Source organism: Nothobranchius furzeri, chromosome 7, assembly GCF_043380555.1.
Source record: "Nothobranchius furzeri strain GRZ-AD chromosome 7, NfurGRZ-RIMD1, whole genome shotgun sequence".
NCBI classification, from domain to species: domain Eukaryota; kingdom Metazoa; phylum Chordata; class Actinopteri; order Cyprinodontiformes; family Nothobranchiidae; genus Nothobranchius; species Nothobranchius furzeri.
In genome coordinates this window covers 52,480,600-52,495,094 of record NC_091747.1, presented here as the reverse complement: position 1 = coordinate 52,495,094, position 14,495 = coordinate 52,480,600, and positions in this window count along the sequence as shown.

Genomic DNA, 14,495 nt, shown 5'->3' with positions numbered 1-14,495 from the left:
CACTGATGACTGTGGGGATAGAGAGAGAAAGTAAAGAAAAAGAGGTAGGATGAAAGGGTGTGTTGGTCCCCTGTGATGTGGCCGCAGACGTAGCGGGTCCCAGCGTCAGCCCGGCCCAGCGTCGGGTTTCCCCATGCCGGAAGTGGCGCGTTTCCCCTGGCGACAAGCTCTTCCTGCAAAATAAAGAAATCATTAGAAAGATGACAGCTGGGCCAGGCAACACAAAGCCCAGAAGAGCGGAGGGGGGGGGGGGGGGGGGGGGGGGTGGGGCTCGGCCTTTAAGAGCGCCACCCAGCATTAGTAGCTGCTTTTGGCTTTACCAGCATCAGCTTTAGAAGTAAACAATGCAGCTGCAACAATGCAGACTCTGTCTAATTTCTAATTTTTCCTGCTATTTTATCTCTGATCTCAATCTGTTCATCGTGTCTTTTGCCTGAATCCTGCACGCATCCCTCACTTTTGCTTGAGGATAACGACTAGAAAGAGCAGCGTGGGGGTTTTGGAGAAAATATTCTGACATGTTAACCTCAGCTCATGCGTGGTGAGTACGGAGCTGATGGCTCCAGGCTCAGGCAGTGACCCCTGGCAATCATGGCGTGTGGCAGCCACACTGGGGCCTCCGGAGCACGGCCTTCTGGGAACTCGCCGCACCGCATTCCAGCCCAGAGTCCTCCTGAAGTATTTCCTTCACAAACCATCGCTTACTCCTGTCTGCCAGACGAATGAGGCAAATGAGCCAGAGGACTTAAGGACGCATTAAGAGAACTCCCCTGAAAACTGTCAGGACTTGACCTCAGCTGAAATGATTACACCGTAAGGAACATATTTGAGGCTCATCTCACAAGATAGTGTCATCTTGAGCTTAAAGGCCTTAAAGCTAGGAAGATCCGATGCTTCCTTTAGAGGGAAGGATGCTTCTTCTCATGGAGACGGATACATTTTTTCCTTCTCCCTTTAGCCACGTTGCTTCCTATTACTGGAAGATTTAGGAAATTATTTGTTTTCGAGTCAATTTGTGGAAAATTCCCAAAATTAAGAACTCACAAAGACAACAGAAGGAATTTTATGAATATTAGCTGTGCAGTAAACATGCCTCCGTGTGCCGAGGGTGGAGATGGTCATCAGCACATGACACAGCCCCACAGACACCTCCAGGTGCTGCAACTTGGTTGTCATGACGATCAGGAGTGACATAGGTTCAACACCTGCTAGCGCTCACTCATGGAGATTAATGTGGCTGCAAAAGCAAGACACACAAAGGCGCACACACCAGCGCACTCACTCTGGACGCCTGTCCCCTCTAATGGGGACTGATAAAAGACAGGCTCCATCTCCCTCAAGCAGGACTGACTGGAGGTCAGCAGCCACTTCCATGTGCCTCTAGACTCTTTTTCTGTCTGAAACTGTGGCAGAAGACTTTTTTTCCGCCGCACGCAGAGGATCCTGAATGACACAGGACGAGGAAGTTAGTTCAAAGCTGCTCTGTCACTGCTGACACGCAGCAGCTCATTTCCATCGCTGATCTCTGAGCTGGAGACCTCTGTGGTCACGTCTCAGACTTATTTACACACACAAATGAGGCCGCCTGCAGAGGCAGACGTTGCTCTGATGGGATGATTTCCAGAATCTGGATGCGCTCTCTATTCTGCATTTTCTCGTTATGTTTTAAAAATGTTGCTAATCTAATTCCTTATTCATCGGGAATTGTAACAGGAAATGTGATTTTTACATTTGACCTTCACCTAATAGGAATATGGCAACAGTAAATCAATGTGCTTTTTACGAAGGGAACGAATAAATGGTGGTTATTCATTTTAATACATTTATAGAAGACAGGGAGTGGTTAGATGAATGATCCATCCATCTGCATCTGTCAGTAGCCTAGCGTGTGGCGTTTACCTGGCTAGTTCAGTTCCTCTCAGAACTTTTCACGTTTTAGTTTATCAAATGAACTCTGATTGTTGTGCTAGCATCTCTGGATCATTCTAAAAATATATTTTTCTTTTCAGATTTTAAATCTGTGTCCCATTAGGTTGCAAGTATGTCTGGATTTCCCAGAGCGACGGTGATATGACGTCCTCCAAACGTTGGAAGTGTTCACAAACCAACCTTCTAATCTGCGAAGTACTATCTGGTTACACTTTGGTTTATTGCACTGGTTTCCAGTGTTGGGGTTGGAACCCCACTGTGGCTCGTAATATACCAGATCAAGGTCTAGAGAAATCAAACTAACTTCAAAAATGATAAATATGGCTAATTTTGCCCAAACTGTTACAAAGAGTTTCCCAAAATGTGGTCATGAAAGGATAATATGACAAGATTTGTACTTGGAGCAATAGTTGGGGTCACCAGTGTCCATGTGCCTATGGCTGCAAGTGTAGGATGATGTTTTCATGTTTTCATCACCTCACCATTAAATCCAATGAGTTCTTGAATATGTTGTTGACATTTAATACTTGTTCTTCTTGAAATACGATCGGTGACACTGTTTTAAAAGCACGCAGAACATAAAAATTGTCTTCAGCTCCTATTTTCTGCATTTGCCGCAGAAAGATAAATAAACAGGGAAATGATCCGATCAGATAAGGCCACACAGATCTACGTCACACTATAGAATTTCACCCATCTTAGCTCACAAACGTGGAAGACTTGTGTTGAAAGTGTCCTGGAGAGAGAGAGAGAGCCTTGGCTAGCAGAAGCTAACTGTTAGCATTAGCGACTCCACAACATGGCGGAACACGTTCAGGCTCGTGTTATTTGTGGAGGTAACAGCATTGCAGTGCAAATGGTGACAGCAGAAGAGTTGTGTTGCTGTTAGCCAATCAGAAGCAAGATGTTTTACATATAATGAATGAGTACAAGTCCAAATTCTGTCATTTTCCACCTGCCTCTTCTCCGGCTAACTTCGGCAATAGGAGATTAACTCACAAGACATTCATCCATACTAGAGATCACAGCAGGTTTATGAAAGTAGAATGAGTTTTTCTAAACAACACGCCTCACAAGATGATCATTCTCAACCAAACTCAACACGAGTGTGTTTTCAGGGTTACCAAGATACATTCTAGGCACTGACTTTATAAATTTGTCATTTTTATAACTTTTAACTGCTGGATTGTCAATGTTTTTGATTTTGGATCCATTTAAAAAAAGTAAAAAACTAAATGAAGATGTAATCGGCAAAAAGTTTCCATCATTTGGTTGATTCTGCAAGAGGGTTCTGTTGGGCCAAACGGCCTCAAGCTGATTTATATGTGTGTGTCTCAAAGCACTGAGTGTAAAATCCATTTGGATCACTAAGCCATTAATGATATAGGTGCCCCACCTCACCTAAACGCTTACAACCAGTACCCCTCATGGTGTCCAAATGGGCCAAAACACTCATCTGGACCTATTTATTTAGGCTGCTACAGATTAAAACCTTACTTTCCCTTTCTTTTGCACGTCGCTCATTGTTTGTTCTCATTCTTACAGCAACTGATACGAGCTATTAGATCGATTCGCTGTTTAGTTCTTTGCTCACATGAAAGCGGTGGTCTGTTTACCGGATCCTGAGTGATTGGGATTTGAAAAACTTTGTCATCACAGCTTAGACCAGGAAAAGGGATATAAGGAACCTAATTGCACTGAATAAAGAAATCCACAGACATGCTTCATGGACGGGGCAGAATGTTAGCGAGAGAATGAAAGCCAGATCCGTACGCTACCGCTAAACTCTGGATTGGCATGTTTTTCTGTGGCTAAAGCTCACTGGAGAATTTGAGGAAGTGCGTTATTTTCTAATGACTTGAGGAAGGTAGTCAAACATAGTCCATCAGCCAGAGGATCCTTGGTTTAATGTAACACTGTGTGAACTGGTATGAGTTCCACATAATGAAAAAGACAAAACCACTCTTTCCGTAGTTATGAAAACAAGCTCGTTCTGCTTAAAATTGCCAGTAATGCTTCATTCTATTGGAAAGCTCTCCCCCCCATCGGCTAATTCAAGCACGACCAGGCAGCAGCCATGATAGAAGATTTTTTTCCTCAGGATTCTAGAATATGCGCAGCTAAGTGAATCTAAACCTGAGTCTGAAAGGATCTCCTGTCACAGTAGGGTTTCCTTCATGATGGCAAATGACGACAATAGTACCATCTTTTGTACAACAAGACCCGGAAGCCTCATGCATTTCTTCCAGAGTTCCCCAAATCTTGTTTTCCTTTGGTTTTGCTGTTGGATTTTTCACAACATGAAAAAAGAAGGGAGTAGAGACGATGAGACAAAGCTCGGAGGTGCAGAAATGGCCTCGAGGCTTCAAGGATGCTTTATTTTGGTCTCAATACAAAAGGGAGGAGTGAGAGGAGCCGAGGCTGGGAATCACCCCGAGGGCTGAGGGTGGAGAAGCACAGGGATGTTAAGAAACAAAGTCCTGGTGACATTCTGGTGTCTGTGTCACCTATTTAGGGCACGGAGAACACCTATCAGTGACAGAAAAGGCTGCAGGCTCCTGGGCTTTGTCAATGCTGGCGTGATCCGTACAGGGAGGAGAAGAGTCAGGAAAACAATGTGGATCTTATGTGAAGTCCCAATGTATTGTATGAGTTAAACACTGGCGTGTCGCATGATTTATGAATGGCTGCACCTTCAGTCATGAGTTACTCGTTATAAAAAACCTCCCGTCCTTTTATATTTTGTTTCTTTTAGAAAATTAAATGATGAAATTATGAATAATTCTTTGGGTTTTTGCTGCTTTTTTAAATCTCTTTCTGTCCGGTCCTCCTGAACACAGCAAAATATTGAGCAGCATGTGCTCAAAGCAAGGAAAATGGTAAAGAGAATGCATTTTTGGGTTCTGTTTTTAACACAGGAAAGGTTTATTTACCTCGCTGACAGTTTCGACCACTCCTGCGGTCTTCATCAGAGCTAGCGGCCAATGGCAGAGAAGGAAGTGCCGCCGTGTGAAAAAAAGAACCTAAAATGCAATCAGAAGAAACACACAGAGGGAATACACAAAAGATGGTAAAGTGCAAGAGTAAGGTGGAAGAAGATAAAATTAAGATGTTTAAAGTGTCAAAAGAAAAGATTTGAGAATCTTCAAAAAGCCAAGAAAATAATTCCATTGATTACTCCTTAAAATTATTACTCTTGATGGGGATTCTGCAGCAGAACTGTATCAGATCTGCAAACTTAATATTGAAGGTAAGAATTTAGTTTTTAAAAGCCACAGGTCCATTTTATCTCTGGCAGAAAAAGCTTATACTCAGAATTTTAGTAAGGATACTGAAGAATACCACAAACCATTTGACTCACAAATTTGGACTTGCTCTGAAAATGATGTGATATTTTTATACCCACTATTCTCATTTTATTACCAATGAAACTCAGAAGGCATCAGGTCAACTTAAAGAGAAAATATTAAATATTCTACTAAAATATGCTAATCACAGAAAAACTGCTCAGTCTGGTTTGTGATGAGTGGCAGGAAATAGATTGTCGGTTGTTTCCAGGGCTGTTTGTGTTCAACGTTAAAGTAACACAACTTGTATTTTTCTTTTATTTAAGCTAGAGCTTTAACATTGATATCAGTGGTTGTTGAGTTAGAAACTTGACAAGTTTTATATTTAACAGCACTCTGCAGCCGTCTACTAGCCAGATACTTAACTGTTTTTTGGAGCAAGTAGGTGCTTTATAGGGGGAGCTCTTTCCTTGCTTTACGACTGTTAGCTGTTATGCTAACATCCGTTTTTATTTCACCAATCATCAACAAAAAACAAGAGGAAGTTTGCTTTTTGGTTGGCATCGTCTTTTGGGGCAAAGCAAAGAGCTAAAACCAGAGTGAAGATCGACGCGGCCTACGCTAGTTTGAGGGAGCTAAGGAAGGCTACAAAATCACAGACTGATGGTGACCTTGCTTTGTTGCTAATGGACTTGTAAGTAGTAATACTTTTTGTCCAACAGTGTGGATTTTTCTTTGTAGTTTATTTTACTATTGGTTGGCTGGTGTTAGTGTTAGCTTGTTGTTAGCACTAGCGACAGTTTTAATTCCACTTTTGACCAGTAGAGCACAGAATCAGAAAAATGCTCAATGTTACTTCAAATAAGCAAATATTTATAGATGAAGCCCTCTGTGTGTATTTTAGATTATTGCCAAAGTGCTTGCAGATCAGTACCTGATGGGTCCCCTCCAGTGGAAAATGCTGTTTCAGTGATGGAGGTTGTATTTTAATTAAGAGCAAGTCCAGTCAAGTGTAAAGCCCAGTTGACATGGTAAGACTTTTAAATATCTGGCTAATTTTCTAAGTATAAGACATCTCACACATGGTGATATGAAATCATAGATATACCATTTTTGGTCCTACAGTGTGCAGCTTTCACGCACGGACATTTCTCGGTCAGACAGGAATCTAGAATCCGGCCACATCAAATGTGACTTTGAAGTAAACAAACATGTTTGAAGTGGAGCATGCTGCACACTCCTGTCACCTAGCTTTCTGATTAGCTATAAGTCGTGTAGCCTCCAGGAATGGTCAGTTTTTCATCTACAGTTTGATCTCTTCAGTATCTGGCCATTTGGAGACATAAGTCTTAACTGGTGCTTTTAATCTGCAAGAAAGATACTGTTGCTTGGCCAAGGTCCCGCGCAAGCTCACTCTTATCTAAGACTGTTTTTAATTCACAGAACAAGAATATGAGCAACTAATCATATACTGAAATGGACAATATGGTTAAATGAAATGTGTTGATTAATCTGTGCTTAAATTACTGAAGTTGAAATGAATATTATTATTACATTGAAAGATTAATAAGGATGAAATGAAATATATGACCCATATATTTAATCAGCGCACTGACTGGACAAGACACACTCACCATATCTCAATGAAGCAAGTTATAATCAACGTCACTGCACATAGATGTTTTCTTATCCACAAAATCAGCATCTTCATATCTGAGGGAGGTGTGTATCTGAGTTTGTTGGCAAAACCCCTTTACATGGCAAGTTCTGATTTATCAGTAAACCAAAATATGGCCATTATTTAAACAGCATCACTTCCTGAGGAATTCAGTTGAGCCTAACTCTGACTGGCCATCGGAGGGAAACTCTGCTCCCATCGCATCTTTCGACAAGCTGTCAAAACCTGTTGCACGCTACAGCTGATACCGCAAACAGTTCCTTCAGAACAAAGCTGAACCAACTCCGACTCCTTAAGAGTCCTCCATAGACACAAATAACTACCTGTTGTGACCTGGAGACATCTTGAGACCAGTCTAGTCGGCACTGCGGTTTCTTCTACGGACTTCGGTACCTCTGGGGTCCCCGGACTTCAACCCATTCCGGATCTACCACGGGGGTCTCCGAGAGGGTACGTAGACTCGACAGATTGCGTCTGATGTGGTTTTATGAACCATCACTATAGTTATAGCAGACCAAATTCCCTCCCACTCAGAACTCAGTTTCTCCAGATACGAAGGTTCTGATAACATCACATTCAAATCATCACACCTCACATTCCATCCACTTGGATTCATTCATCACATAAAGTGTTCCTAGTTGTCATGTATTTAATTGTTTAGAAAATAAATTTGACACTTTTTATAAACTTGACTGTCTGAATTGATACGAAGTGTCTTACAATCCCTGAATAAACAAAGAATTCTAAATCTTCTGGTAAAACATTCAAAGACCAATCAGACTGGATTTCCATATTTATATAGAAATTCATATCTTATTGGTCAAATGTAGTGTAGTATATTGAGCTTTAAAAGCACCCAAAATACATAAATATGCTATTCCTACAGTTGCATTCAACAGGCAAGTTTGTTTGTCCCTGAAAACCAGAGCAAGACAACTCAACGTGTTTCAAGATTAAATTTGTGATTGGAGTGGTTCTGACGTTCGACGTTCTTCCGAGCAGACCGAAACACCGCACATGGTAGGATCATATGATAAGATTATCTTTAGAGCCATTACAGTGACAGTGTATAACTTTAAGATTGTAGAATGGGGAGGAGCTAGTCAAGAGTCAGCATAATTATCCTGCCATGTGAACCGGGTTGAAAGAGTAGCTAAGGTTGATGGCAGGCAGTTTAGTTCGGTCAGAGCTCAGCGCTGCCCTCTAGTGGATGTATTACAACCCCACTGACGTAAGTAACTGGTGACATTTTGAACTTGCATGACTGTTTGCACACATAACAAACTTTTGGAGGGTTGCAAATAAGTTCACAAAATGTATCGTACTCAATTTGCTCGCATTAGTTTCAGGAACTTTGAACATGATCAAATTTAATTCTAAGAAATATTTTCCCAAAGTTTTAACTTAAAGTTTGAGGATAACTTTTTTTTTTTTTTGGCTCACAGTGCCCCCCTCTGGAAAATCGGTATTCCGGCGTGCCTCCTCCCATTAGGGATTCATCTGTTCTGAGATCCCGGCTGGGCCTCCTTCCACTCACAGTGGTGGTCGAGCATTTTCCATTGATGAAGTAGAGTCTAGAGTAATGGATCCATTTAGCAGTAATATTTCTTAATGGAAGCAGCCTAATTACAACCGCAAATAACCACAAGCCTTCACAAAGGATTAAATAAACAACAGAGGGGGGAAAAGGCAGGTATATATGTTCCAAATGATGAAAAGGCAAAACATCTGCCGTTTTTAGCAGATTTAAAAAAAACGTCTGGGCAAAGGCTCGCTGGGAGAGAGAAACATGCTTTGTCACTTTAGATTTCACAGCGCTGGTTTGAGCAGCCATGTTGTTGGTTTGGATTTCAAAGCCCTCCTGGTTCCAAGGAAGAAAGCACAAACAAATATTTGTTTTGTGGTTTATTGTGTTTTAATAGGGCAGATAGATGAGATGCAAACTGAAACCTGGAAAAAGTAAGAGGCAGCTGCTGAAGTCAACAACAAGAAAAAAGATCTTCCTCTCCGACAATCACGAATAAGCCATGACTTAATCTTACTTTAAAGAAGATTTGTGATTTTGATTGCTGAGCATTCTCATTATTCAACTTTTAATCTTTTGATTGCGTTACTCAGATACAGATTTCAGTGTTGGGGGGTGGAGAAAAGAGTCTTTTATGTTTTTCTGAAAGGATTTGCTTCACTTGGATTGTTCTGTCTGTTCAGCCTGTGGCCTAATCCTTTGTTATTAGACAGATAGTCTCAGATCGAGAGCAAAAACTGCAACTTCCAAACAAACAAGTGCATTCATCGTGTTTCACTTGAGGTTTGAATAGAAAACCAAACTGACGTGCACGGCTGCAGTCGGTGGTAGGTGTAGTGAAATGAAGCCACCAGGGACTCCTGATTGTGAGCAAAGCCGTGCAATCATCACTCATCACCAGTCGTTCCACGCCTGTCGCTGATCTTAGCTAGCTGCTAGAACGGACTCTAGACTTGTGTCCTGTTTTGGTTTCAGGGACAGGTGATGTTTTCGATTCCTGTTTTTGATGTTTCTGAGTTAAATTACAGCTTTAGTCCAACGTCACAGACCAATCCCTCATTAGTACAACCCAAATGTGGCAGAATTCTAATTTTTTAACAAGACGAGGGTAAAAAAAAGCATGCTTCACATCTCAATAAAAGACACTCGTCTCTGATTTTGTTTGGTAAAATTAATCCTTGTTGGACAGCCAGCAGGAGTCAATCCAGTGCTGTTTAATTTTCTGTCAGCTCATGCAGCATGAAGCTGTCCGTCTCGCCGTGTTGGCTTTTGTTGACAAACGCTTGACTGACTTGGAGGAAAAAAATCTATTCAAATTAGGCAAATTTTTCCTTTCCTTCTGTGTTCCGGTAAAATTTGCTTTTTAATTTTCATTGAGCCAAATAATCATTAATAATACATGACAGATTACTGTGGTCTAATAATGGAAAACAAACTGCATCAGTGGGTTTGGGCCATCGTCGCCGCCGGCAACACCTGGACTGCCCTCTGCTGCACCTGTCCGCCTGCAGTCAGAGTAGACTTGTGCCAACGCACCATTTGCATGCAGGTCAGATGCTATTCAAATGCCTCCATCTGAACAGGGAAGCATTTCAAAACAGACCTCAAATTATGCGTCAATTTGTATAAGGTCTTAGCAGACGCGGAAATTAGAATAATCAAATTGACAACATAGGAATGAGCTCTGTTTAAAAAGGGCTTTAAATGTCAAATTTCCCTCATAAATATTGTTACTGGTAATTATCTTTACTGTGGTGAGTCAAGAGTGTGTTTGTGTGTTAAAGTTGGAAATAGTTACCCTCTGTGTGGAAAACTGGAATGCACCCTTCAGGACTGATAAGCTAACAGCTAGTATGTATTGTTGCCATCTTAAAACAGGTTCAGTTTAAAATTTTTATAATGGTTCTATGCCTTTTATCATTTTGCTGCCATCTTATTTTGTATGATTGCACAAATTTTCACAAGGACTTCTGTGGTTATTTAGGAATGGCCGTATTACCAGTAACATGTAGCTCCAGGGTTCAGTCCAGAAAGAATTTTTAAAGCAACATTTTAAAGCTGTTTTTAACAGTTTAACCAATAGGGAGCCTAAGTCACGCCCTTCTACTTCCGGAACCATGGGTCCCCGGAAGAATGACAAAATGAATGCAAGTCAATGAGGCTATAAAGGCTATTTTCTAATCTGGTTTGTTATGAGCCATGAATTTCACATATGATGTCGGTGAATTATACAGACACATTCTGATGCTAAGAAAGCATTTGTTTTCCAATGGGGGCAAAAGTTATTTTAGGTTTTGTGTGAAAAGACTTGTAGGATTACAAATGTGCATCACCAATTGACGTCATCAAACCAGACATGAATAAGAGCAGAGGAAAAATGGCTGAAAGTTTATTCAAATCCCTCTTTCAGGAGGAAACAACCACCATAAATCTTAAATTGTGGTAAATAGCAGCTACACTGGGGCAGAGGAGATTCGACATCTAATTTGTTGTCATGCTAATTACAAAAGCTGATAAATCTCAAAGTACATGACAAAGTCGAAACAAGCGTCATTACTTTTCATTTTAATTGACGTACAACAGATGTGCGGATCAGGGCATGAGGCACAGCAGATTAGAAAGTAGCTCTTAGCCCCGTTGACTTCATTTTTTGTTCTTCTGGGGACCCATGAGCAAAGGGAGGAGACTCACTCCCAATTACTTTAACTCATTCACTGCCAATGACGACTAAAGTCGTCATTTGCATTTTTTACTGTGTGGGCATCGGAACGAGCCCCCGCACCGTAAGAACCAAGCCCCCACAATGCAGCTCTAAAATTGAGGCAAACCCGGAAATGAAATAAATTGCAGTTCCACCCTCATCCGCTGGGGGGCTGGTGTCAGAAGCGAGCAAATCCTCATTGACTCCCATGTTAAAAATGCCATTTTCACAGCAGAAATAAACATGTTTACAGCCTGGTACCAAAACATGTTTTTTGTTTAAATGATCTAGTTTACACTCATGACAACTCTGAGGGGGGTGAATTTTTTTCTCACTCTTCTGTTTAAGTGTATTAAAAGCCTAAAATTCTGTATAATTAATGAGCATCAGACCCACGTGACCACAGAGCTAGCTCCGTGGAAAGGCCTCAGTAGAGCCTCGGTCTGGCTTGGAAACTGCTCCGGCATTTTGAGTCTCTGTGTGTGTGTGTGTGCTGGGACGTAATTTTGGGGGGGGACGGGTGGGACATGTCCCCCCCACTTTTTCAAAAGGCAGTTTCGGTCCCCTTCACTTTTTTCCGTCCAAAAACAATGTTACGCTCCATTAAATGGATTTGATTGAGCACTAGGACCGAAACGGAAACCGGTTTCCTATTAGACCCACCCAAAAGCTAATCTATTGGCTCTGCTGATACTTGCTAACGTTTTATTGGCTGTTGCTGCTGTCACTCAAGTTGGAAACAGTCAGAACGTGCTCACGTTGTTTTGCTAGTTTGGAGCCGCTAGGGAACACCGGTACTGAGTCACATCGTCAACTAGACGCTGTGTAATATCAGAGCTCAGCTCAGCTTCCATTATATAACATTTGAATAAGTGTTCATTTGTGAGTCTTTGGTAGTTATGCACAGCCAGGCGGCAGCATGTCAAGAAACGAAATTGGATATAAGAGACTCCTTTCAAAGTCAAAACGTAAGTTGGAACATGTGACACCCCTGCATTAAGCTCAGACTCACCTCCTCCTTCACAAACATACTCAAAACTAACTTTTACAAACTCATCTCCTCCACATAACTGACTCCTCAGACACAATTTATTCGTATTATTATAATTATTATGTTTTTATTATTACTATTATCATCATGATTATTATTACTAGTAGTAGTAGTAGTAGAAGTGTAACTTCAAAACTTTTATCATTTAACTTTATTGTAAACTTATCTATTGCAATGCATATTTTCACATTAAAAAGCTCTGAAAAATGAACAGTATCATCGTCAACAGATTTTTTTAAGCTTAATGTCAAAGATGTACACTTTTCATTAGATTTATCTTATTTTTTCCATTTATTTTTTGTGTGTTGAAATGCAACAACTGTTTAAACACTTTTAAGGGAAAAAACATATTTAATATGTTTTTATACACTCAAATTGGTAATGAATAATTTACACATTATATTAATAATAATTGTGAATCATACTAGAACCATCCTGTAAATATTTCTGTTTGTTCCATTCCAAAATCTCCCACTGTTTATAGTTCATGCATCTTTTTTTCAGGTGACTGACAGAGATGCAGGAGGAGAGACCGGTGAAGGTACAGCAGGAGAGGCTGTAGGAGATGGAGGACGAGAGCCTGGAGGAGATGGAGCAGAGGCTGGAGGCTCACAGGTGAGGTTGAAATAATGAAGATACGATAGACATAAAATTGATCATTGTGACAAATGTTAGGGTGATGATCATGTGTAAAACATTAGTTCAGCATGTCCTCTAACACAGCAAATGAAATAACGGCCAGATCTCAGGAGGGACCGTTTATGTATAAATACTTTTTATACTTTTGACTAGGCCTGGGAAAGTAACAAATTTTGCTGGATGATATTTTGTCCAAAAAAATTGTTGATGATAAACAATATCATTGTCAACATTATCTAGACCAAAATAACCACTAATATAATGTTAATATGTCATAATAATGCAAGTACACCCTTTAAAATGCAACAAATAAACCTTCATTTAACATTGAAATGTCCAGAACCAGAACTTCTAAATGAATAAAAATAACAAACAAAAATTAAATAAAAAAAAGAATCTCACTCCCTGTTAGAAAATGTTGCACCAAAAACAATAAAAAAAGACCCAAAACAATAAATACAATGGCCTATCCATTGTCAACAGCCAAAACTGCACTTCAATAATGATAATAAATATTAATGATAATAGAGTTGTACATTTTTTAACTTTGATATATATATATATATATATATATATATATATATATATATATTGAGGATGGAAAAATTATTGAGATGGGCATGTGACGTGTCAAAGGGTCTTTACATAACACCCCCACCCCAAATCCGCACAAGCCTGGTGTGTCCCCCCCACTTCTGAAATCAAAATTTCGTCCCTGTGTGTGTGTATTCTTGTTTGGATATTTTTTGTGCAATTGTTGGACAAAATGACTTGCTGTGGTATCAATTGCACTAATAGAGCGTCCAAGGAGTCTCCACTTCATTTTTTTCGGTAAGTAAAATTATATTTATGTATTTTAGGTCACTGCCGAGCTGAGCTTAGATTTTAACATGTACAGTTTAGCCATGAAATTTAAATGTAATAGGGTAAAACCCAGTGCATTTAACATAATGCTGCACTTTAGAAAATGGGTTGAAATATAACATGTTGGTGGAGCTGGGTTCCGACTATCGGCTTGTGGAGCTCTCAGGAGACCGATGTTGTCCACCCGGTTCTCCCCTCCCTGCAGCTCGGCGGATCTATGTCAGATCGCGGCTTCTGTTTGATGTGCGGCCTGACGGCTTGTGGAGCTCTGGGACGGAAACCTTTCCACCCGGTTCTCCCCAGCGGCAGCTTTGCGCATCTCAGATCGCAGCGGCGCTTGTCTGCTGTGCGGCTGCCGGCTTGTGGAGGTCTCGGAGACCTCTGTGGAGGTCTCTGAGTCCTCTGTGTTCCACCCAGGTTTACCCAGCGGTCAGCCCGGTGTATCTCTGACTTAGAAGCTCTGGTGTTGTGCACAGTTAACTCCGGTTGTAGCTAGGTTGCTACCTCCGTTAGCTTTGCTCCCACCTCCGCGTTAGCTTTGGGTTAGCCAGGGTTAGCTTCAGGTTAGCTAGTAGCTAGTTTGACCGGGTGTCGTCAGTTGATCCCAGCCTTACAGCCGCACCCTCAGCTCCTCCTCTCCTCCCTTTTTTGGAATTGTCTGGGCTTGACGGAACCTGTGACACGGTCAGAATGGCGGTGGTGGCCACCTCCCATCTGGCCTCAAAAAGGTGATATTGGAGTCAATGGAAAGGAGATGTCCAGTATATTTATGTCGATGGTGAGAACAAACATCTCAGATCTAAAGCCGATCTTAATCCGCA